This window comes from Balaenoptera physalus, assembly GCF_965194825.1.
Source record: "Balaenoptera physalus genome assembly, chromosome: 9".
NCBI classification, from domain to species: domain Eukaryota; kingdom Metazoa; phylum Chordata; class Mammalia; order Artiodactyla; family Balaenopteridae; genus Balaenoptera; species Balaenoptera physalus.
The window spans coordinates 82,284,929-82,309,031 of NC_138888.1; positions in this window are offsets into that span (position 1 = coordinate 82,284,929).

The following is a 24,103-nucleotide window of genomic DNA, read 5'->3' on the forward strand; positions in this document are numbered from 1 at the left end:
TGTGATTGACTTTCTGTGTGGAAATATGTTCATTTGTGTCAGTTATTAGATAACGCCTATAAGTGATATCATAGGATATAGGACTTTTGCATTCCGACTTACCTCATGTTCTGTGATTATCTCCAAGATCATCTATGGGGCCTCAAAGAGCAGTGTTTCATTGTTTTCCATGGCTAGTATTCATTGTGTACATGGACCACTTCTTCTTTATCCTTTCATCTGTAGATGGACATTTTGGTTGCTTCACTGTCTTGTCTATTGTGAATAAGGCTGCAGTGCAGCTTTTGCAGCCCGGTTCTTCTTCATTCTGGTCTTCTCAGGTGAGAGGCCCATTGGTGCGCCTGCTGGATTGACTGGTACCCCAATTTTTCCTTTTAAACGCAGCTCTTTCCTGTTCTCATTATTAGCGTTTAACCCTTTTACATCTCACCAGCAGCTAGAGGGTACACAGTTCTCTAAAACCTCTTCAGCATTTATTGTTTGTAGACTTTTTGCCAATGGTCAGTCGACTGGTGTGAATTGAAGACTTTTTGTAGATTAGATTGCATGAGTCTAATACTTCCTGAGGCTGAGCTTTTATCCATTTTCCTTTCTTTAAAAAGAGAGTGAGTAAAACTTACCTCTTCATACTATCTTCTTGAAAATTTTGCCTGTTTTGAATTTTTTTTTATCCATTCCCTACCTCAGCACAATTTTGACGGCAGGTGTCCTTTACAGCCCTGAGTCCTTGTGAATGGTAAGTGACCATTAGCTGTGGGTTAAAAGCTGCTCTTGCGGGAATCGGCCACATGGCGGCAGCATTTCTCCTTTACCAAATCTGGTTACTAGGTCAACAGAGCCTTACTGGAAGTGGTGTTCTAGGTTGTAAATTAGAATGGCATGTGAGAGGAAAACGCCCTTTAATGTATGTCTCATTACTTCTTGTTGTTATTTTTAACTTAAGTTTTATTTTTTATCACAGCAAACTTGATTACAATGTTTTGTTTGTTCTAGGTGTGCAAGATGTGGTTCTTTCACACATATACATATATCTATTCTTCTTCGGAGCCTTTTCCCATGTAGGTTATGACACAATGTTGAGTAGTCTTCTCTTGGTATTGCGTAGGTCTTTGGTGATTACATATTTCACAGGTGTTTGTATCTCTCTGTTAACCTCAATACGGTAATGTATCCATTCCTCACACCTTTCTAATTGGTGAACCATAAGTTTTTTTATTGATTCTATGATAGTGTTTCTCTGTGGAAATATCTTTGTTTGTATCATTTTTTAGGTAACCCCTATATATGATATGATAGGATATGTGTCTTTCGCTTCCTCACTTACTCCAAGTTGCGTGATTACTTCTAGACTCATCTACGGTGCTGCAAATGGCATTGTTTCCTTTTTTCACTAGCTCATATTCCATCTGTACAGGTAGCAGTTCTTCTTTGTCCACCCATCTTTCGGTGGACTTTTTGGTTACTTCCATATCTTGGCTATCGTAATAGTGTGCAATGCAGATTTGCGTGGCTGTGTCCTTCCAATTCTGTCTTCTTAGTTTATAGGTCCAGGAATAGGTCTGCTGGATCATATGGTAGCTCAATGTTTACTTTTTAAAGGCACCTCTGTTCTGTTCTCCTTAGTGGCTCTTTCCAGGTTACGTCCCACTTAAAGTGGAGGGCATGTATTTCTTCCCAGCACCTTCAGGATTTATTCTTTGTAGTTTTTGCTGATGATTATTCTGAGTGGTGTGAGCTGATACCTCTTTGTGGTTGAATTTGCATGTGTCTCATAATGCGTTGAAATTGAGCTTTAAGACATGATCTTTTTATTTTTCCAGCTGTGATTAGAGCTTATTTCTTCACAGTGTTTTCTTAAAGTATGTGTCACCATTTGTAATATTTTGGCCATTATCTCCCTCAAGACATTTTGAGGGCAGGTTTCATTTACAGCCCTGCAGTACTTGTTCATGTGAAGTGACCATTAGCTCAGGCTTTAAACCTGCTTTTGCAGGTAACGGCCAGAGAGCGGCAGCCTTTCTACGTTTCCCATGCTGGTACTAGGGAAACAGACCTACCGGCCAGTGGTGTTCTTCGGTTATAAATTAGAGTGCAATGTGCCCGGATAAACCCACAAATGTTGATGTCTCCTTGCTTTTGTTTGTTTTTAAATTGAGTTTATATTTATTATTAGAGTAATATTCCATTGTGTACGTGGACCACTTCTTCTTGGTGCATTCCTCGGTTGATGGACATTTTCATTGCTTCCAAGTGCTGGCTATGGTAAATCTTGCTGGCGTACAGGTTTGCCAGCCTGTGACTTTTTGATTCTCATTTTCTCAAGTGATAGGCCAAGCAGTGGTTGTGATTGATTGACTGGTAGCTCAATGTTTCCCTTTTCAAAGCACCTACACTGTGTTTTCATTAGTGGCTCTTTACATGCCCCCCCTTACAACCGAAGGTACGCATTTCTCCACACTCCCTTCACGGTTTATTTTTTGCAGCATTTTTCCTAATGGCCATTCTGACTGCTGTGAGCTGATAGGTTTTTGTAATATGGGTATGCATGTCATTAAAATTTTTTAAATTCGTCATATTCCTACCCCTTTTTCTTTTCTCTTAAAAGAAAAACCCGTGAGTACAATATAGCTCTTGAACTTGTCTTCTTCGAAGCTTGCCCTCTTTTGAATTTTTTGGTCGATTTTTGACCCCAGAAATTTTCTGGAGGGCAGGTATCATTTACAGAACTGCAAGTTGGTGAAAATTTAGTGACCTTTTGCAGTGGGTTCAAAGCTGCTGTTGTGGGAAACGGCCACAAGGAGGTAGCATTTCTCCATTCCCCAATCTGGGTACTAGGGCAGCAGAGCCTTTCTGGAAGTCATTGTCCTAGGTTGTAAATTAGAATGGAAATTGCCAGGAGAAATCCCCATAAGTTTATGTCTCATTACTTCTTCTTGGTTTTTAAAATTTTTTTAATCTGGGTAAAGTTTAGAATATTGTTTGTCCTAGGTGTACACAATCTGGTTCATTTGTACATTATGTATGTCTATTAATGTACAGATCCTCTTCCCATGTAGAATATTACAGTGTTCCGTCGACCTCCCTTGCTATATGTTCGGTGTTTTTGATACATGTATATAATATGTATTTGTATATGTATGGTAACACTAATGTTCATTTCTCAATTTCCCCCCTCCTTTCCTTTCAGATGAGCATAGTTTGTTTTCTAAGCCTGTGAGTGTCTTTCTCTTTGGAAATATGTTCATCTGTGTCAGTTATTAGATAATGCCATAAGTGATAATATAGGATATAGGTGTTTTGCTTTCCGACCTACTTCATGTTTTGTGATTATCTCCAGGCTCAAGTATGGTTCCTCAAAGAGCAGTGCTTCAATGTTTTCCATGGCTAATATTCCATTGTGTACATGGACCACTTCTTCTTGGTGCATTCCTCTGTCGATGGACATTTTCGTTGCTTCCAAGTGTTGCCTATGGTAAATATTGCTGGAGTGCAGGATTGCCATCCTGTGATTTTTGATTTATCATTCTCTCAGGTGATAGACCCAGCAGTGGGTATGATTGATTGACTGGTACGGTAGCTCAACGTTTACCTTTTCAAGGCAACTCCATTGTGCTTTCATTAGTGGCTCTTACCACGTCCCCCTTAGAATCAAGGGTACGCATTTCTCCACAATCACGTCAGCATTTATTGTTCGCAGAATTTTTTTTGATGGCCATTATGACTGGTTTGAGCTGATAGGTTTTTGTAATTTGGGTTTACATGTCTGTAAAAATTCCTACAATTCATCATTTTTCCACGGCTTTTTCTTTTCTGTTAAAAGAAAAAAGCAAAAAAGTGTGAGTATAATATACCTCTTCAAATATTCTTTTTGGAAGGTTGCACTCTAGAATTTTTTGGTCGATTTTCGACCTCAGTATTTTTTGGAGGGCAGGTGTCATTTACAGAACTGCAATTGGTGAATACTTAGTGACCTTTTGCAGTGGGTTTAAAGCTGCTGTTGTGGGAAACGGCCACAAGGATGCAGCATTTCTCCATTCCCAAATCTGGGTACTAGGGCAGCAGAGCCATTCTAGAAGTCGTTTGTCTAGGTTGTAAATTTGAATGGAATGTGCCAGGAAAACCCCCCATAAGTCTATGTCTCATTACTCCTAGTTCGTTGCTTTAATTTTTTCAATTGGGGTAATGGTTAGAATGTTGCTTGTCCAAGGTGTACACACTCTGGTTCATCTACATATTCTACATACCTATTTATGTAGAGATCCTCTTCCCTTGTAAATTATTACAGTGTTCTGTAATCCTTCCTTGCTATATGGTCGGTCTTTTTGATATATGTATATAATATGTATTTGTATACATATGGTAACGCTAATCTTCATTTATCCATTCCCCCCACCTTTACTTTTAGATAAGCATAGTTCTTTTTTAATAAGTCTGTGATTGACTTTCTGTGTGGAAATATGTTCATTTGTGTCAGTTATTAGATAACGCCTATAAGTGATATCATAGGATATAGGACTTTTGCATTCCGACTTACCTCATGTTCTGTGATTATCTCCAAGATCATCTATGGGGCCTCAAAGAGCAGTGTTTCATTGTTTTCCATGGCTAGTATTCATTGTGTACATGGACCACTTCTTCTTTATCCTTTCATCTGTAGATGGACATTTTGGTTGCTTCACTGTCTTGTCTATTGTGAATAAGGCTGCAGTGCAGCTTTTGCAGCCCGGTTCTTCTTCATTCTGGTCTTCTCAGGTGAGAGGCCCATTGGTGCGCCTGCTGGATTGACTGGTACCTCAATTTTTCCTTTTAAACGCAGCTCTTTCCTGTTCTCATTATTAGCGTTTAACCCTTTTACATCTCACCAGCAGCTAGAGGGTACACAGTTCTCTAAAACCTCTTCAGCATTTATTGTTTGTAGACTTTTTGCCAATGGTCAGTCGACTGGTGTGAATTGAAGACTTTTTGTAGATTAGATTGCATGAGTCTAATACTTCCTGAGGCTGAGCTTTTATCCATTTTCCTTTCTTTAAAAAGAGAGTGAGTAAAACTTACCTCTTCATACTATCTTCTTGAAAATTTTGCCTGTTTTGAATTTTTTTTATCCATTCCCTACCTCAGCACAATTTTGACGGCAGGTGTCCTTTACAGCCCTGAGTCCTTGTGAATGGTAAGTGACCATTAGCTGTGGGTTAAAAGCTGCTCTTGCGGGAATCGGCCACATGGCGGCAGCATTTCTCCTTTACCAAATCTGGTTACTAGGTCAACAGAGCCTTACTGGAAGTGGTGTTCTAGGTTGTAAATTAGAATGGCATGTGAGAGGAAAACGCCCTTTAATGTATGTCTCATTACTTCTTGTTGTTATTTTTAACTTAAGTTTTATTTTTTATCACAGCAAACTTGATTACAATGTTTTGTTTGTTCTAGGTGTGCAAGATGTGGTTCTTTCACACATATACATATATCTATTCTTCTTCGGAGCCTTTTCCCATGTAGGTTATGACACAATGTTGAGTAGTCTTCTCTTGGTATTGCGTAGGTCTTTGGTGATTACATATTTCACAGGTGTTTGTATCTCTCTGTTAACCTCAATACGGTAATGTATCCATTCCTCACACCTTTCTAATTGGTGAACCATAAGTTTTTTTATTGATTCTATGATAGTGTTTCTCTGTGGAAATATCTTTGTTTGTATCATTTTTTAGGTAACCCCTATATATGATATGATAGGATATGTGTCTTTCGCTTCCTCACTTACTCCAAGTTGCGTGATTACTTCTAGACTCATCTACGGTGCTGCAAATGGCATTGTTTCCTTTTTTCACTAGCTCATATTCCATCTGTACAGGTAGCAGTTCTTCTTTGTCCACCCATCTTTCGGTGGACTTTTTGGTTACTTCCATATCTTGGCTATTGTAATAGTGTGCAATGCAGATTTGCGTGGCTGTGTCCTTCCAATTCTGTCTTCTTAGTTTATAGGTCCAGGAATAGGTCTGCTGGATCATATGGTAGCTCAATGTTTACTTTTTAAAGGCACCTCTGTTCTGTTCTCCTTAGTGGCTCTTTCCAGGTTACGTCCCACTTAAAGTGGAGGGCATGTATTTCTTCCCAGCACCTTCAGGATTTATTCTTTGTAGTTTTTGCTGATGATTATTCTGAGTGGTGTGAGCTGATACCTCTTTGTGGTTGAATTTGCATGTGTCTCATAATGCGTTGAAATTGAGCTTTAAGACATGATCTTTTTATTTTTCCAGCTGTGATTAGAGCTTATTTCTTCACAGTGTTTTCTTAAAGTATGTGTCACCATTTGTAATATTTTGGCCATTATCTCCCTCAAGACATTTTGAGGGCAGGTTTCATTTACAGCCCTGCAGTACTTGTTCATGTGAAGTGACCATTAGCTCAGGCTTTAAACCTGCTTTTGCAGGTAACGGCCAGAGAGCGGCAGCCTTTCTACGTTTCCCATGCTGGTACTAGGGAAACAGACCTACTGGCCAGTGGTGTTCTTCGGTTATAAATTAGAGTGCAATGTGCCCGGATAAACCCACAAATGTTGATGTCTCCTTGCTTTTGTTTGTTTTTAAATTGAGTTTATATTTATTATTAGAGTAATATTCCATTGTGTACGTGGACCACTTCTTCTTGGTGCATTCCTCGGTTGATGGACATTTTCATTGCTTCCAAGTGCTGGCTATGGTAAATCTTGCTGGCGTACAGGTTTGCCAGCCTGTGACTTTTTGATTCTCATTTTCTCAAGTGATAGGCCAAGCAGTGGTTGTGATTGATTGACTGGTAGCTCAATGTTTCCCTTTTCAAAGCACCTACACTGTGTTTTCATTAGTGGCTCTTTACATGCCCCCCCTTACAACCGAAGGTACGCATTTCTCCACACTCCCTTCACGGTTTATTTTTTGCAGCATTTTTCCTAATGGCCATTCTGACTGCTGTGAGCTGATAGGTTTTTGTAATATGGGTATGCATGTCATTAAATTTTTTTAAATTCGTCATATTCCTACCCCTTTTTCTTTTCTCTTAAAAGAAAAACCCGTGAGTACAATATAGCTCTTGAACTTGTCTTCTTCGAAGCTTGCCCTCTTTTGAATTTTTTGGTCGATTTTTGACCCCAGAAATTTTCTGGAGGGCAGGTATCATTTACAGAACTGCAAGTTGGTGAAAATTTAGTGACCTTTTGCAGTGGGTTCAAAGCTGCTGTTGTGGGAAACGGCCACAAGGAGGTAGCATTTCTCCATTCCCCAATCTGGGTACTAGGGCAGCAGAGCCTTTCTGGAAGTCATTGTCCTAGGTTGTAAATTAGAATGGAAATTGCCAGGAGAAATCCCCATAAGTTTATGTCTCATTACTTCTTCTTGGTTTTTAAAATTTTTTTAATCTGGGTAAAGTTTAGAATATTGTTTGTCCTAGGTGTACACAATCTGGTTCATTTGTACATTATGTATGTCTATTAATGTACAGATCCTCTTCCCATGTAGAATATTACAGTGTTCCGTCGACCTCCCTTGCTATATGTTCGGTGTTTTTGATACATGTATATAATATGTATTTGTATATGTATGGTAACACTAATGTTCATTTCTCAATTTCCCCCCTCCTTTCCTTTCAGATGAGCATAGTTTGTTTTCTAAGCCTGTGAGTGTCTTTCTCTTTGGAAATATGTTCATCTGTGTCAGTTATTAGATAATGCCATAAGTGATAATATAGGATATAGGTGTTTTGCTTTCCGACCTACTTCATGTTTTGTGATTATCTCCAGGCTCAAGTATGGTTCCTCAAAGAGCAGTGCTTCAATGTTTTCCATGGCTAATATTCCATTGTGTACATGGACCACTTCTTCTTGGTGCATTCCTCTGTCGATGGACATTTTCGTTGCTTCCAAGTGTTGCCTATGGTAAATATTGCTGGAGTGCAGGATTGCCATCCTGTGATTTTTGATTTATCATTCTCTCAGGTGATAGACCCAGCAGTGGGTATGATTGATTGACTGGTACGGTAGCTCAACGTTTACCTTTTCAAGGCAACTCCATTGTGCTTTCATTAGTGGCTCTTACCACGTCCCCCTTAGAATCAAGGGTACGCATTTCTCCACAATCACGTCAGCATTTATTGTTCGCAGAATTTTTTTTGATGGCCATTATGACTGGTTTGAGCTGATAGGTTTTTGTAATTTGGGTTTACATGTCTGTAAAAATTCCTACAATTCATCATTTTTCCACGGCTTTTTCTTTTCTGTTAAAAGAAAAAAGCAAAAAAGTGTGAGTATAATATACCTCTTCAAATATTCTTTTTGGAAGGTTGCACTCTAGAATTTTTTGGTCGATTTTCGACCTCAGTATTTTTTGGAGGGCAGGTGTCATTTACAGAACTGCAATTGGTGAATACTTAGTGACCTTTTGCAGTGGGTTTAAAGCTGCTGTTGTGGGAAACGGCCACAAGGATGCAGCATTTCTCCATTCCCAAATCTGGGTACTAGGGCAGCAGAGCCATTCTAGAAGTCGTTTGTCTAGGTTGTAAATTTGAATGGAATGTGCCAGGAAAACCCCCCATAAGTCTATGTCTCATTACTCCTAGTTCGTTGCTTTAATTTTTTCAATTGGGGTAATGGTTAGAATGTTGCTTGTCCAAGGTGTACACACTCTGGTTCATCTACATATTCTACATACCTATTTATGTAGAGATCCTCTTCCCTTGTAAATTATTACAGTGTTCTGTAATCCTTCCTTGCTATATGGTCGGTCTTTTTGATATATGTATATAATATGTATTTGTATACATATGGTAACGCTAATCTTCATTTATCCATTCCCCCCACCTTTACTTTTAGATAAGCATAGTTCTTTTTTAATAAGTCTGTGATTGACTTTCTGTGTGGAAATATGTTCATTTGTGTCAGTTATTAGATAACGCCTATAAGTGATATCATAGGATATAGGACTTTTGCATTCCGACTTACCTCATGTTCTGTGATTATCTCCAAGATCATCTATGGGGCCTCAAAGAGCAGTGTTTCATTGTTTTCCATGGCTAGTATTCATTGTGTACATGGACCACTTCTTCTTTATCCTTTCATCTGTAGATGGACATTTTGGTTGCTTCACTGTCTTGTCTATTGTGAATAAGGCTGCAGTGCAGCTTTTGCAGCCCGGTTCTTCTTCATTCTGGTCTTCTCAGGTGAGAGGCCCATTGGTGCGCCTGCTGGATTGACTGGTACCTCAATCTTTCCTTTTAAACGCAGCTCTTTCCTGTTCTCATTATTAGCGTTTAACCCTTTTACATCTCACCAGCAGCTAGAGGGTACACAGTTCTCTAAAACCTCTTCAGCATTTATTGTTTGTAGACTTTTTGCCAATGGTCAGTCGACTGGTGTGAATTGAAGACTTTTTGTAGATTAGATTGCATGAGTCTAATACTTCCTGAGGCTGAGCTTTTATCCATTTTCCTTTCTTTAAAAAGAGAGTGAGTAAAACTTACCTCTTCATACTATCTTCTTGAAAATTTTGCCTGTTTTGAATTTTTTTTATCCATTCCCTACCTCAGCACAATTTTGACGGCAGGTGTCCTTTACAGCCCTGAGTCCTTGTGAATGGTAAGTGACCATTAGCTGTGGGTTAAAAGCTGCTCTTGCGGGAATCGGCCACATGGCGGCAGCATTTCTCCTTTACCAAATCTGGTTACTAGGTCAACAGAGCCTTACTGGAAGTGGTGTTCTAGGTTGTAAATTAGAATGGCATGTGAGAGGAAAACGCCCTTTAATGTATGTCTCATTACTTCTTGTTGTTATTTTTAACTTAAGTTTTATTTTTTATCACAGCAAACTTGATTACAATGTTTTGTTTGTTCTAGGTGTGCAAGATGTGGTTCTTTCACACATATACATATATCTATTCTTCTTCGGAGCCTTTTCCCATGTAGGTTATGACACAATGTTGAGTAGTCTTCTCTTGGTATTGCGTAGGTCTTTGGTGATTACATATTTCACAGGTGTTTGTATCTCTCTGTTAACCTCAATACGGTAATGTATCCATTCCTCACACCTTTCTAATTGGTGAACCATAAGTTTTTTTATTGATTCTATGATAGTGTTTCTCTGTGGAAATATCTTTGTTTGTATCATTTTTTAGGTAACCCCTATATATGATATGATAGGATATGTGTCTTTCGCTTCCTCACTTACTCCAAGTTGCGTGATTACTTCTAGACTCATCTACGGTGCTGCAAATGGCATTGTTTCCTTTTTTCACTAGCTCATATTCCATCTGTACAGGTAGCAGTTCTTCTTTGTCCACCCATCTTTCGGTGGACTTTTTGGTTACTTCCATATCTTGGCTATCGTAATAGTGTGCAATGCAGATTTGCGTGGCTGTGTCCTTCCAATTCTGTCTTCTTAGTTTATAGGTCCAGGAATAGGTCTGCTGGATCATATGGTAGCTCAATGTTTACTTTTTAAAGGCACCTCTGTTCTGTTCTCCTTAGTGGCTCTTTCCAGGTTACGTGCCACTTAAAGTGGAGGGCATGTATTTCTTCCCAGCACCTTCAGGATTTATTCTTTGTAGTTTTTGCTGATGATTATTCTGAGTGGTGTGAGCTGATACCTCTTTGTGGTTGAATTTGCATGTGTCTCATAATGCGTTGAAATTGAGCTTTAAGACATGATCTTTTTATTTTTCCAGCTGTGATTAGAGCTTATTTCTTCACAGTGTTTTCTTAAAGTATGTGTCACCATTTGTAATATTTTGGCCATTATCTCCCTCAAGACATTTTGAGGGCAGGTTTCATTTACAGCCCTGCAGTACTTGTTCATGTGAAGTGACCATTAGCTCAGGCTTTAAACCTGCTTTTGCAGGTAACGGCCAGAGAGCGGCAGCCTTTCTACGTTTCCCATGCTGGTACTAGGGAAACAGACCTACCGGCCAGTGGTGTTCTTCGGTTATAAATTAGAGTGCAATGTGCCCGGATAAACCCACAAATGTTGATGTCTCCTTGCTTTTGTTTGTTTTTAAATTGAGTTTATATTTATTATTAGAGTAATATTCCATTGTGTACGTGGACCACTTCTTCTTGGTGCATTCCTCGGTTGATGGACATTTTCATTGCTTCCAAGTGCTGGCTATGGTAAATCTTGCTGGCGTACAGGTTTGCCAGCCTGTGACTTTTTGATTCTCATTTTCTCAAGTGATAGGCCAAGCAGTGGTTGTGATTGATTGACTGGTAGCTCAATGTTTCCCTTTTCAAAGCACCTACACTGTGTTTTCATTAGTGGCTCTTTACATGCCCCCCCTTACAACCGAAGGTACGCATTTCTCCACACTCCCTTCACGGTTTATTTTTTGCAGCATTTTTCCTAATGGCCATTCTGACTGCTGTGAGCTGATAGGTTTTTGTAATATGGGTATGCATGTCATTAAAATTTTTTAAATTCGTCATATTCCTACCCCTTTTTCTTTTCTCTTAAAAGAAAAACCCGTGAGTACAATATAGCTCTTGAACTTGTCTTCTTCGAAGCTTGCCCTCTTTTGAATTTTTTGGTCGATTTTTGACCCCAGAAATTTTCTGGAGGGCAGGTATCATTTACAGAACTGCAAGTTGGTGAAAATTTAGTGACCTTTTGCAGTGGGTTCAAAGCTGCTGTTGTGGGAAACGGCCACAAGGAGGTAGCATTTCTCCATTCCCCAATCTGGGTACTAGGGCAGCAGAGCCTTTCTGGAAGTCATTGTCCTAGGTTGTAAATTAGAATGGAAATTGCCAGGAGAAATCCCCATAAGTTTATGTCTCATTACTTCTTCTTGGTTTTTAAAATTTTTTTAATCTGGGTAAAGTTTAGAATATTGTTTGTCCTAGGTGTACACAATCTGGTTCATTTGTACATTATGTATGTCTATTAATGTACAGATCCTCTTCCCATGTAGAATATTACAGTGTTCCGTCGACCTCCCTTGCTATATGTTCGGTGTTTTTGATACATGTATATAATATGTATTTGTATATGTATGGTAACACTAATGTTCATTTCTCAATTTCCCCCCTCCTTTCCTTTCAGATGAGCATAGTTTGTTTTCTAAGCCTGTGAGTGTCTTTCTCTTTGGAAATATGTTCATCTGTGTCAGTTATTAGATAATGCCATAAGTGATAATATAGGATATAGGTGTTTTGCTTTCCGACCTACTTCATGTTTTGTGATTATCTCCAGGCTCAAGTATGGTTCCTCAAAGAGCAGTGCTTCAATGTTTTCCATGGCTAATATTCCATTGTGTACATGGACCACTTCTTCTTGGTGCATTCCTCTGTCGATGGACATTTTCGTTGCTTCCAAGTGTTGCCTATGGTAAATATTGCTGGAGTGCAGGATTGCCATCCTGTGATTTTTGATTTATCATTCTCTCAGGTGATAGACCCAGCAGTGGGTATGATTGATTGACTGGTACGGTAGCTCAACGTTTACCTTTTCAAGGCAACTCCATTGTGCTTTCATTAGTGGCTCTTACCACGTCCCCCTTAGAATCAAGGGTACGCATTTCTCCACAATCACGTCAGCATTTATTGTTCGCAGAATTTTTTTTGATGGCCATTATGACTGGTTTGAGCTGATAGGTTTTTGTAATTTGGGTTTACATGTCTGTAAAAATTCCTACAATTCATCATTTTTCCACGGCTTTTTCTTTTCTGTTAAAAGAAAAAAGCAAAAAAGTGTGAGTATAATATACCTCTTCAAATATTCTTTTTGGAAGGTTGCACTCTAGAATTTTTTGGTCGATTTTCGACCTCAGTATTTTTTGGAGGGCAGGTGTCATTTACAGAACTGCAATTGGTGAATACTTAGTGACCTTTTGCAGTGGGTTTAAAGCTGCTGTTGTGGGAAACGGCCACAAGGATGCAGCATTTCTCCATTCCCAAATCTGGGTACTAGGGCAGCAGAGCCATTCTAGAAGTCGTTTGTCTAGGTTGTAAATTTGAATGGAATGTGCCAGGAAAACCCCCCATAAGTCTATGTCTCATTACTCCTAGTTCGTTGCTTTAATTTTTTCAATTGGGGTAATGGTTAGAATGTTGCTTGTCCAAGGTGTACACACTCTGGTTCATCTACATATTCTACATACCTATTTATGTAGAGATCCTCTTCCCTTGTAAATTATTACAGTGTTCTGTAATCCTTCCTTGCTATATGGTCGGTCTTTTTGATATATGTATATAATATGTATTTGTATACATATGGTAACGCTAATCTTCATTTATCCATTCCCCCCACCTTTACTTTTAGATAAGCATAGTTCTTTTTTAATAAGTCTGTGATTGACTTTCTGTGTGGAAATATGTTCATTTGTGTCAGTTATTAGATAACGCCTATAAGTGATATCATAGGATATAGGACTTTTGCATTCCGACTTACCTCATGTTCTGTGATTATCTCCAAGATCATCTATGGGGCCTCAAAGAGCAGTGTTTCATTGTTTTCCATGGCTAGTATTCATTGTGTACATGGACCACTTCTTCTTTATCCTTTCATCTGTAGATGGACATTTTGGTTGCTTCACTGTCTTGTCTATTGTGAATAAGGCTGCAGTGCAGCTTTTGCAGCCCGGTTCTTCTTCATTCTGGTCTTCTCAGGTGAGAGGCCCATTGGTGCGCCTGCTGGATTGACTGGTACCTCAATCTTTCCTTTTAAACGCAGCTCTTTCCTGTTCTCATTATTAGCGTTTAACCCTTTTACATCTCACCAGCAGCTAGAGGGTACACAGTTCTCTAAAACCTCTTCAGCATTTATTGTTTGTAGACTTTTTGCCAATGGTCAGTCGACTGGTGTGAATTGAAGACTTTTTGTAGATTAGATTGCATGAGTCTAATACTTCCTGAGGCTGAGCTTTTATCCATTTTCCTTTCTTTAAAAAGAGAGTGAGTAAAACTTACCTCTTCATACTATCTTCTTGAAAATTTTGCCTGTTTTGAATTTTTTTTATCCATTCCCTACCTCAGCACAATTTTGACGGCAGGTGTCCTTTACAGCCCTGAGTCCTTGTGAATGGTAAGTGACCATTAGCTGTGGGTTAAAAGCTGCTCTTGCGGGAATCGGCCACATGGCGGCAGCATTTCTCCTTTACCAAATCTGGTTACTAGGTCAACAGAGCCTTACTGGAAGTGGTGTTCTAGGTTGTAAATTAGAATGGCATGTGAGAGGAAAACGCCCTTTAATGTATGTCTCATTACTTCTTGTTGTTATTTTTAACTTAAGTTTTATTTTTTATCACAGCAAACTTGATTACAATGTTTTGTTTGTTCTAGGTGTGCAAGATGTGGTTCTTTCACACATATACATATATCTATTCTTCTTCGGAGCCTTTTCCCATGTAGGTTATGACACAATGTTGAGTAGTCTTCTCTTGGTATTGCGTAGGTCTTTGGTGATTACATATTTCACAGGTGTTTGTATCTCTCTGTTAACCTCAATACGGTAATGTATCCATTCCTCACACCTTTCTAATTGGTGAACCATAAGTTTTTTTATTGATTCTATGATAGTGTTTCTCTGTGGAAATATCTTTGTTTGTATCATTTTTTAGGTAACCCCTATATATGATATGATAGGATATGTGTCTTTCGCTTCCTCACTTACTCCAAGTTGCGTGATTACTTCTAGACTCATCTACGGTGCTGCAAATGGCATTGTTTCCTTTTTTCACTAGCTCATATTCCATCTGTACAGGTAGCAGTTCTTCTTTGTCCACCCATCTTTCGGTGGACTTTTTGGTTACTTCCATATCTTGGCTATCGTAATAGTGTGCAATGCAGATTTGCGTGGCTGTGTCCTTCCAATTCTGTCTTCTTAGTTTATAGGTCCAGGAATAGGTCTGCTGGATCATATGGTAGCTCAATGTTTACTTTTTAAAGGCACCTCTGTTCTGTTCTCCTTAGTGGCTCTTTCCAGGTTACGTGCCACTTAAAGTGGAGGGCATGTATTTCTTCCCAGCACCTTCAGGATTTATTCTTTGTAGTTTTTGCTGATGATTATTCTGAGTGGTGTGAGCTGATACCTCTTTGTGGTTGAATTTGCATGTGTCTCATAATGCGTTGAAATTGAGCTTTAAGACATGATCTTTTTATTTTTCCAGCTGTGATTAGAGCTTATTTCTTCACAGTGTTTTCTTAAAGTATGTGTCACCATTTGTAATATTTTGGCCATTATCTCCCTCAAGACATTTTGAGGGCAGGTTTCATTTACAGCCCTGCAGTACTTGTTCATGTGAAGTGACCATTAGCTCAGGCTTTAAACCTGCTTTTGCAGGTAACGGCCAGAGAGCGGCAGCCTTTCTACGTTTCCCATGCTGGTACTAGGGAAACAGACCTACCGGCCAGTGGTGTTCTTCGGTTATAAATTAGAGTGCAATGTGCCCGGATAAACCCACAAATGTTGATGTCTCCTTGCTTTTGTTTGTTTTTAAATTGAGTTTATATTTATTATTAGAGTAATATTCCATTGTGTACGTGGACCACTTCTTCTTGGTGCATTCCTCGGTTGATGGACATTTTCATTGCTTCCAAGTGCTGGCTATGGTAAATCTTGCTGGCGTACAGGTTTGCCAGCCTGTGACTTTTTGATTCTCATTTTCTCAAGTGATAGGCCAAGCAGTGGTTGTGATTGATTGACTGGTAGCTCAATGTTTCCCTTTTCAAAGCACCTACACTGTGTTTTCATTAGTGGCTCTTTACATGCCCCCCCTTACAACCGAAGGTACGCATTTCTCCACACTCCCTTCACGGTTTATTTTTTGCAGCATTTTTCCTAATGGCCATTCTGACTGCTGTGAGCTGATAGGTTTTTGTAATATGGGTATGCATGTCATTAAAATTTTTTAAATTCGTCATATTCCTACCCCTTTTTCTTTTCTCTTAAAAGAAAAACCCGTGAGTACAATATAGCTCTTGAACTTGTCTTCTTCGAAGCTTGCCCTCTTTTGAATTTTTTGGTCGATTTTTGACCCCAGAAATTTTCTGGAGGGCAGGTATCATTTACAGAACTGCAAGTTGGTGAAAATTTAGTGACCTTTTGCAGTGGGTTCAAAGCTGCTGTTGTGGGAAACGGCCACAAGGAGGTAGCATTTCTCCATTCCCCAATCTGGGTACTAGGGCAGCAGAGCCTTTCTGGAAGTCATTGTCCTAGGTTGTAAATTAGAATGGAAATTGCCAGGAGAAATCCCCATAAGTTTATGTCTCATTACTTCTTCTTGGTTTTTAAAATTTTTTTAATCTGGGTAAAGTTTAGAATATTGTTTGTCCTAGGTGTACACAATCTGGTTCATTTGTACATTATGTATGTCTATTAATGTACAGATCCTCTTCCCATGTAGAATATTACAGTGTTCCGTCGACCTCCCTTGCTATATGTTCGGTGTTTTTGATACATGTATATAATATGTATTTGTATATGTATGGTAACACTAATGTTCATTTCTCAATTTCCCCCCTCCTTTCCTTTCAGATGAGCATAGTTTGTTTTCTAAGCCTGTGAGTGTCTTTCTCTTTGGAAATATGTTCATCTGTGTCAGTTATTAGATAATGCCATAAGTGATAATATAGGATATAGGTGTTTTGCTTTCCGACCTACTTCATGTTTTGTGATTATCTCCAGGCTCAAGTATGGTTCCTCAAAGAGCAGTGCTTCAATGTTTTCCATGGCTAATATTCCATTGTGTACATGGACCACTTCTTCTTGGTGCATTCCTCTGTCGATGGACATTTTCGTTGCTTCCAAGTGTTGCCTATGGTAAATATTGCTGGAGTGCAGGATTGCCATCCTGTGATTTTTGATTTATCATTCTCTCAGGTGATAGACCCAGCAGTGGGTATGATTGATTGACTGGTACGGTAGCTCAACGTTTACCTTTTCAAGGCAACTCCATTGTGCTTTCATTAGTGGCTCTTACCACGTCCCCCTTAGAATCAAGGGTACGCATTTCTCCACAATCACGTCAGCATTTATTGTTCGCAGAATTTTTTTTGATGGCCATTATGACTGGTTTGAGCTGATAGGTTTTTGTAATTTGGGTTTACATGTCTGTAAAAATTCCTACAATTCATCATTTTTCCACGGCTTTTTCTTTTCTGTTAAAAGAAAAAAGCAAAAAAGTGTGAGTATAATATACCTCTTCAAATATTCTTTTTGGAAGGTTGCACTCTAGAATTTTTTGGTCGATTTTCGACCTCAGTATTTTTTGGAGGGCAGGTGTCATTTACAGAACTGCAATTGGTGAATACTTAGTGACCTTTTGCAGTGGGTTTAAAGCTGCTGTTGTGGGAAACGGCCACAAGGATGCAGCATTTCTCCATTCCCAAATCTGGGTACTAGGGCAGCAGAGCCATTCTAGAAGTCGTTTGTCTAGGTTGTAAATTTGAATGGAATGTGCCAGGAAAACCCCCCATAAGTCTATGTCTCATTACTCCTAGTTCGTTGCTTTAATTTTTTCAATTGGGGTAATGGTTAGAATGTTGCTTGTCCAAGGTGTACACACTCTGGTTCATCTACATATTCTACATACCTATTTATGTAGAGATCCTCTTCCCTTGTAAATTATTACAGTGTTCTGTAATCCTTCCTTGCTATATGGTCGGTCTTTTTGATATATGTATATAATATGTATTTGTATACATATGGTAACGCTAATCTTCATTTATCCATTCCCCCCACCTTTACTTTTAGATAAGCATAGTTCTTTTTTAATAAGTCTGTGATTGACTTTCTGTGTGGAAATATGTTCATTTGTGTCAGTTATTAGATAACGCCTATAAGTGATATCATAGGATATAGGACTTTTGCATTCCGACTTACCTCATGTTCTGTGATTATCTCCAAGATCATCTATGGGGCCTCAAAGAGCAGTGTTTCATTGTTTTCCATGGCTAGTATTCATTGTGTACATGGACCACTTCTTCTTTATCCTTTCATCTGTAGATGGACATTTTGGTTGCTTCACTGTCTTGTCTATTGTGAATAAGGCTGCAGTGCAGCTTTTGCAGCCCGGTTCTTCTTCATTCTGGTCTTCTCAGGTGAGAGGCCCATTGGTGCGCCTGCTGGATTGACTGGTACCTCAATCTTTCCTTTTAAACGCAGCTCTTTCCTGTTCTCATTATTAGCGTTTAACCCTTTTACATCTCACCAGCAGCTAGAGGGTACACAGTTCTCTAAAACCTCTTCAGCATTTATTGTTTGTAGACTTTTTGCCAATGGTCAGTCGACTGGTGTGAATTGAAGACTTTTTGTAGATTAGATTGCATGAGTCTAATACTTCCTGAGGCTGAGCTTTTATCCATTTTCCTTTCTTTAAAAAGAGAGTGAGTAAAACTTACCTCTTCATACTATCTTCTTGAAAATTTTGCCTGTTTTGAATTTTTTTTATCCATTCCCTACCTCAGCACAATTTTGACGGCAGGTGTCCTTTACAGCCCTGAGTCCTTGTGAATGGTAAGTGACCATTAGCTGTGGGTTAAAAGCTGCTCTTGCGGGAATCGGCCACATGGCGGCAGCATTTCTCCTTTACCAAATCTGGTTACTAGGTCAACAGAGCCTTACTGGAAGTGGTGTTCTAGGTTGTAAATTAGAATGGCATGTGAGAGGAAAACGCCCTTTAATGTATGTCTCATTACTTCTTGTTGTTATTTTTAACTTAAGTTTTATTTTTTATCACAGCAAACTTGATTACAATGTTTTGTTTGTTCTAGGTGTGCAAGATGTGGTTCTTTCACACATATACATATATCTATTCTTCTTCGGAGCCTTTTCCCATGTAGGTTATGACACAATGTTGAGTAGTCTTCTCTTGGTATTGCGTAGGTCTTTGGTGATTACATATTTCACAGGTGTTTGTATCTCTCTGTTAACCTCAATACGGTAATGTATCCATTCCTCACACCTTTCTAATTGGTGAACCATAAGTTTTTTTATTGATTCTATGATAGTGTTTCTCTGTGGAAATATCTTTGTTTGTATCATTTTTTAGGTAACCCCTATATATGATATGATAGGATATGTGTCTTTCGCTTCCTCACTTACTCCAAGTTGCGTGATTACTTCTAGACTCATCTACGGTGCTGCAAATGGCATTGTTTCCTTTTTTCACTAGCTCATATTCCATCTGTACAGGTAGCAGTTCTTCTTTGTCCACCCATCTTTCGGTGGACTTTTTGGTTACTTCCATATCTTGGCTATTGTAATAGTGTGCAATGCAGATTTGCGTGGCTGTGTCCTTCCAATTCTGTCTTCTTAGTTTATAGGTCCAGGAATAGGTCTGCTGGATCATATGGTAGCTCAATGTTTACTTTTTAAAGGCACCTCTGTTCTGTTCTCCTTAGTGGCTCTTTCCAGGTTACGTCCCACTTAAAGTGGAGGGCATGTATTTCTTCCCAGCACCTTCAGGATTTATTCTTTGTAGTTTTTGCTGATGATTATTCTGAGTGGTGTGAGCTGATACCTCTTTGTGGTTGAATTTGCATGTGTCTCATAATGCGTTGAAATTGAGCTTTAAGACATGATCTTTTTATTTTTCCAGCTGTGATTAGAGCTTATTTCTTCACAGTGTTTTCTTAAAGTATGTGTCACCATTTATAATATTTTGGCCATTATCTCCCTCAAGACATTTTGAGGGCAGGTTTCATTTACAGCCCTGCAGTACTTGTTCATGTGAAGTGACCATTAGCTCAGGCTTTAAACCTGCTTTTGCAGGTAACGGCCAGAGAGCGGCAGCCTTTCTACGTTTCCCATGCTGGTACTAGGGAAACAGACCTACCGGCCAGTGGTGTTCTTCGGTTATAAATTAGAGTGCAATGTGCCCGGATAAACCCACAAATGTTGATGTCTCCTTGCTTTTGTTTGTTTTTAAATTGAGTTTATATTTATTATTAGAGTAATATTCCATTGTGTACGTGGACCACTTCTTCTTGGTGCATTCCTCGGTTGATGGACATTTTCATTGCTTCCAAGTGCTGGCTATGGTAAATCTTGCTGGCGTACAGGTTTGCCAGCCTGTGACTTTTTGATTCTCATTTTCTCAAGTGATAGGCCAAGCAGTGGTTGTGATTGATTGACTGGTAGCTCAATGTTTCCCTTTTCAAAGCACCTACACTGTGTTTTCATTAGTGGCTCTTTACATGCCCCCCCTTACAACCGAAGGTACGCATTTCTCCACACTCCCTTCACGGTTTATTTTTTGCAGCATTTTTCCTAATGGCCATTCTGACTGCTGTGAGCTGATAGGTTTTTGTAATATGGGTATGCATGTCATTAAAATTTTTTAAATTCGTCATATTCCTACCCCTTTTTCTTTTCTCTTAAAAGAAAAACCCGTGAGTACAATATAGCTCTTGAACTTGTCTTCTTCGAAGCTTGCCCTCTTTTGAATTTTTTGGTCGATTTTTGACCCCAGAAATTTTCTGGAGGGCAGGTATCATTTACAGAACTGCAAGTTGGTGAAAATTTAGTGACCTTTTGCAGTGGGTTCAAAGCTGCTGTTGTGGGAAACGGCCACAAGGAGGTAGCATTTCTCCATTCCCCAATCTGGGTACTAGGGCAGCAGAGCCTTTCTGGAAGTCATTGTCCTAGGTTGTAAATTAGAATGGAAATTGCCAGGAGAAATCCCCATAAGTTTATGTCTCATTACTTCTTCTTGGTTTTTAAAATTTTTTTAATCTGGGTAAAGTTTAGAATATTGTTTGTCCTAGGTGTACACAATCTGGTTCATTTGTACATTATGTATGTCTATTAATGTACAGATCCTCTTCCCATGTAGAATATTACAGTGTTCCGTCGACCTCCCTTGCTATATGTTCGGTGTTTTTGATACATGTATATAATATGTATTTGTATATGTATGGTAACACTAATGTTCATTTCTCAATTTCCCCCCTCCTTTCCTTTCAGATGAGCATAGTTTGTTTTCTAAGCCTGTGAGTGTCTTTCTCTTTGGAAATATGTTCATCTGTGTCAGTTATTAGATAATGCCATAAGTGATAATATAGGATATAGGTGTTTTGCTTTCCGACCTACTTCATGTTTTGTGATTATCTCCAGGCTCAAGTATGGTTCCTCAAAGAGCAGTGCTTCAATGTTTTCCATGGCTAATATTCCATTGTGTACATGGACCACTTCTTCTTGGTGCATTCCTCTGTCGATGGACATTTTCGTTGCTTCCAAGTGTTGCCTATGGTAAATATTGCTGGAGTGCAGGATTGCCATCCTGTGATTTTTGATTTATCATTCTCTCAGGTGATAGACCCAGCAGTGGGTATGATTGATTGACTGGTACGGTAGCTCAACGTTTACCTTTTCAAGGCAACTCCATTGTGCTTTCATTAGTGGCTCTTACCACGTCCCCCTTAGAATCAAGGGTACGCATTTCTCCACAATCACGTCAGCATTTATTGTTCGCAGAATTTTTTTTGATGGCCATTATGACTGGTTTGAGCTGATAGGTTTTTGTAATTTGGGTTTACATGTCTGTAAAAATTCCTACAATTCATCATTTTTCCACGGCTTTTTCTTTTCTGTTAAAAGAAAAAAGCAAAAAAGTGTGAGTATAATATACCTCTTCAAATATTCTTTTTGGAAGGTTGCACTCTAGAATTTTTTGGTCGATTTTCGACCTCAGTATTTTTTGGAGGGCAGGTGTCATTTACAGAACTGCAATTGGTGAATACTTAGTGACCTTTTGCAGTGGGTTTAAAGCTGCTGTTGTGGGAAACGGCCACAAGGATGCAGCATTTCTCCATTCCCAAATCTGGGTACTAGGGCAGCAGAGCCATTCTAGAAGTCGTTTGTCTAGGTTGTAAATTTGAATGGAATGTGCCAGGAAAACCCCCCATAAGTCTATGTCTCATTACTCCTAGTTCGTTGCTTTAATTTTTTCAATTGGGGTAATGGTTAGAATGTTGCTTGTCCAAGGTGTACACACTCTGGTTCATCTACATATTCTACATACCTATTTATGTAGAGATCCTCTTCCCTTGTAAATTATTACAGTGTTCTGTAATCCTTCCTTGCTATATGGTCGGTCTTTTTGATATATGTATATAATATGTATTTGTATACATATGGTAACGCTAATCTTCATTTATCCATTCCCCCCACCTTTACTTTTAGATAAGCATAGTTCTTTTTTAATAAGTCTGTGATTGACTTTCTGTGTGGAAATATGTTCATTTGTGTCAGTTATTAGATAACGCCTATAAGTGATATCATAGGATATAGGACTTTTGCATTCCGACTTACCTCATGTTCTGTGATTATCTCCAAGATCATCTATGGGGCCTCAAAGAGCAGTGTTTCATTGTTTTCCATGGCTAGTATTCATTGTGTACATGGACCACTTCTTCTTTATCCTTTCATCTGTAGATGGACATTTTGGTTGCTTCACTGTCTTGTCTATTGTGAATAAGGCTGCAGTGCAGCTTTTGCAGCCCGGTTCTTCTTCATTCTGGTCTTCTCAGGTGAGAGGCCCATTGGTGCGCCTGCTGGATTGACTGGTACCTCAATTTTTCCTTTTAAACGCAGCTCTTTCCTGTTCTCATTATTAGCGTTTAACCCTTTTACATCTCACCAGCAGCTAGAGGGTACACAGTTCTCTAAAACCTCTTCAGCATTTATTGTTTGTAGACTTTTTGCCAATGGTCAGTCGACTGGTGTGAATTGAAGACTTTTTGTAGATTAGATTGCATGAGTCTAATACTTCCTGAGGCTGAGCTTTTATCCATTTTCCTTTCTTTAAAAAGAGAGTGAGTAAAACTTACCTCTTCATACTATCTTCTTGAAAATTTTGCCTGTTTTGAATTTTTTTTTATCCATTCCCTACCTCAGCACAATTTTGAGGGCAGGTGTCCTTTACAGCCCTGAGTCCTTGTGAATGGTAAGTGACCATTAGCTGTGGGTTAAAAGCTGCTCTTGCGGGAATCGGCCACATGGCGGCAGCATTTCTCCTTTACCAAATCTGGTTACTAGGTCAACAGAGCCTTACTGGAAGTGGTGTTCTAGGTTGTAAATTAGAATGGCATGTGAGAGGAAAACGCCCTTTAATGTATGTCTCATTACTTCTTGTTGTTATTTTTAACTTAAGTTTTATTTTTTATCACAGCAAACTTGATTACAATGTTTTGTTTGTTCTAGGTGTGCAAGATGTGGTTCTTTCACACATATACATATATCTATTCTTCTTCGGAGCCTTTTCCCATGTAGGTTATGACACAATGTTGAGTAGTCTTCTCTTGGTATTGCGTAGGTCTTTGGTGATTACATATTTCACAGGTGTTTGTATCTCTCTGTTAACCTCAATACGGTAATGTATCCATTCCTCACACCTTTCTAATTGGTGAACCATAAGTTTTTTTATTGATTCTATGATAGTGTTTCTCTGTGGAAATATCTTTGTTTGTATCATTTTTTAGGTAACCCCTATATATGATATGATAGGATATGTGTCTTTCGCTTCCTCACTTACTCCAAGTTGCGTGATTACTTCTAGACTCATCTACGGTGCTGCAAATGGCATTGTTTCCTTTTTTCACTAGCTCATATTCCATCTGTACAGGTAGCAGTTCTTCTTTGTCCACCCATCTTTCGGTGGACTTTTTGGTTACTTCCATATCTTGGCTATTGTAATAGTGTGCAATGCAGATTTGCGTGGCTGTGTCCTTCCAATTCTGTCTTCTTAGTTTATAGGTCCAGGAATAGGTCTGCTGGATCATATGGTAGCTCAATGTTTACTTTTTAAAGGCACCTCTGTTCTGTTCTCCTTAGTGGCTCTTTCCAGGTTACGTCCCACTTAAAGTGGAGGGCATGTATTTCTTCCCAGCACCTTCAGGATTTATTCTTTGTAGTTTTTGCTGATGATTATTCTGAGTGGTGTGAGCTGATACCTCTTTGTGGTTGAATTTGCATGTGTCTCATAATGCGTTGAAATTGAGCTTTAAGACATGATCTTTTTATTTTTCCAGCTGTGATTAGAGCTTATTTCTTCACAGTGTTTTCTTAAAGTATGTGTCACCATTTGTAATATTTTGGCCATTATCTCCCTCAAGACATTTTGAGGGCAGGTTTCATTTACAGCCCTGCAGTACTTGT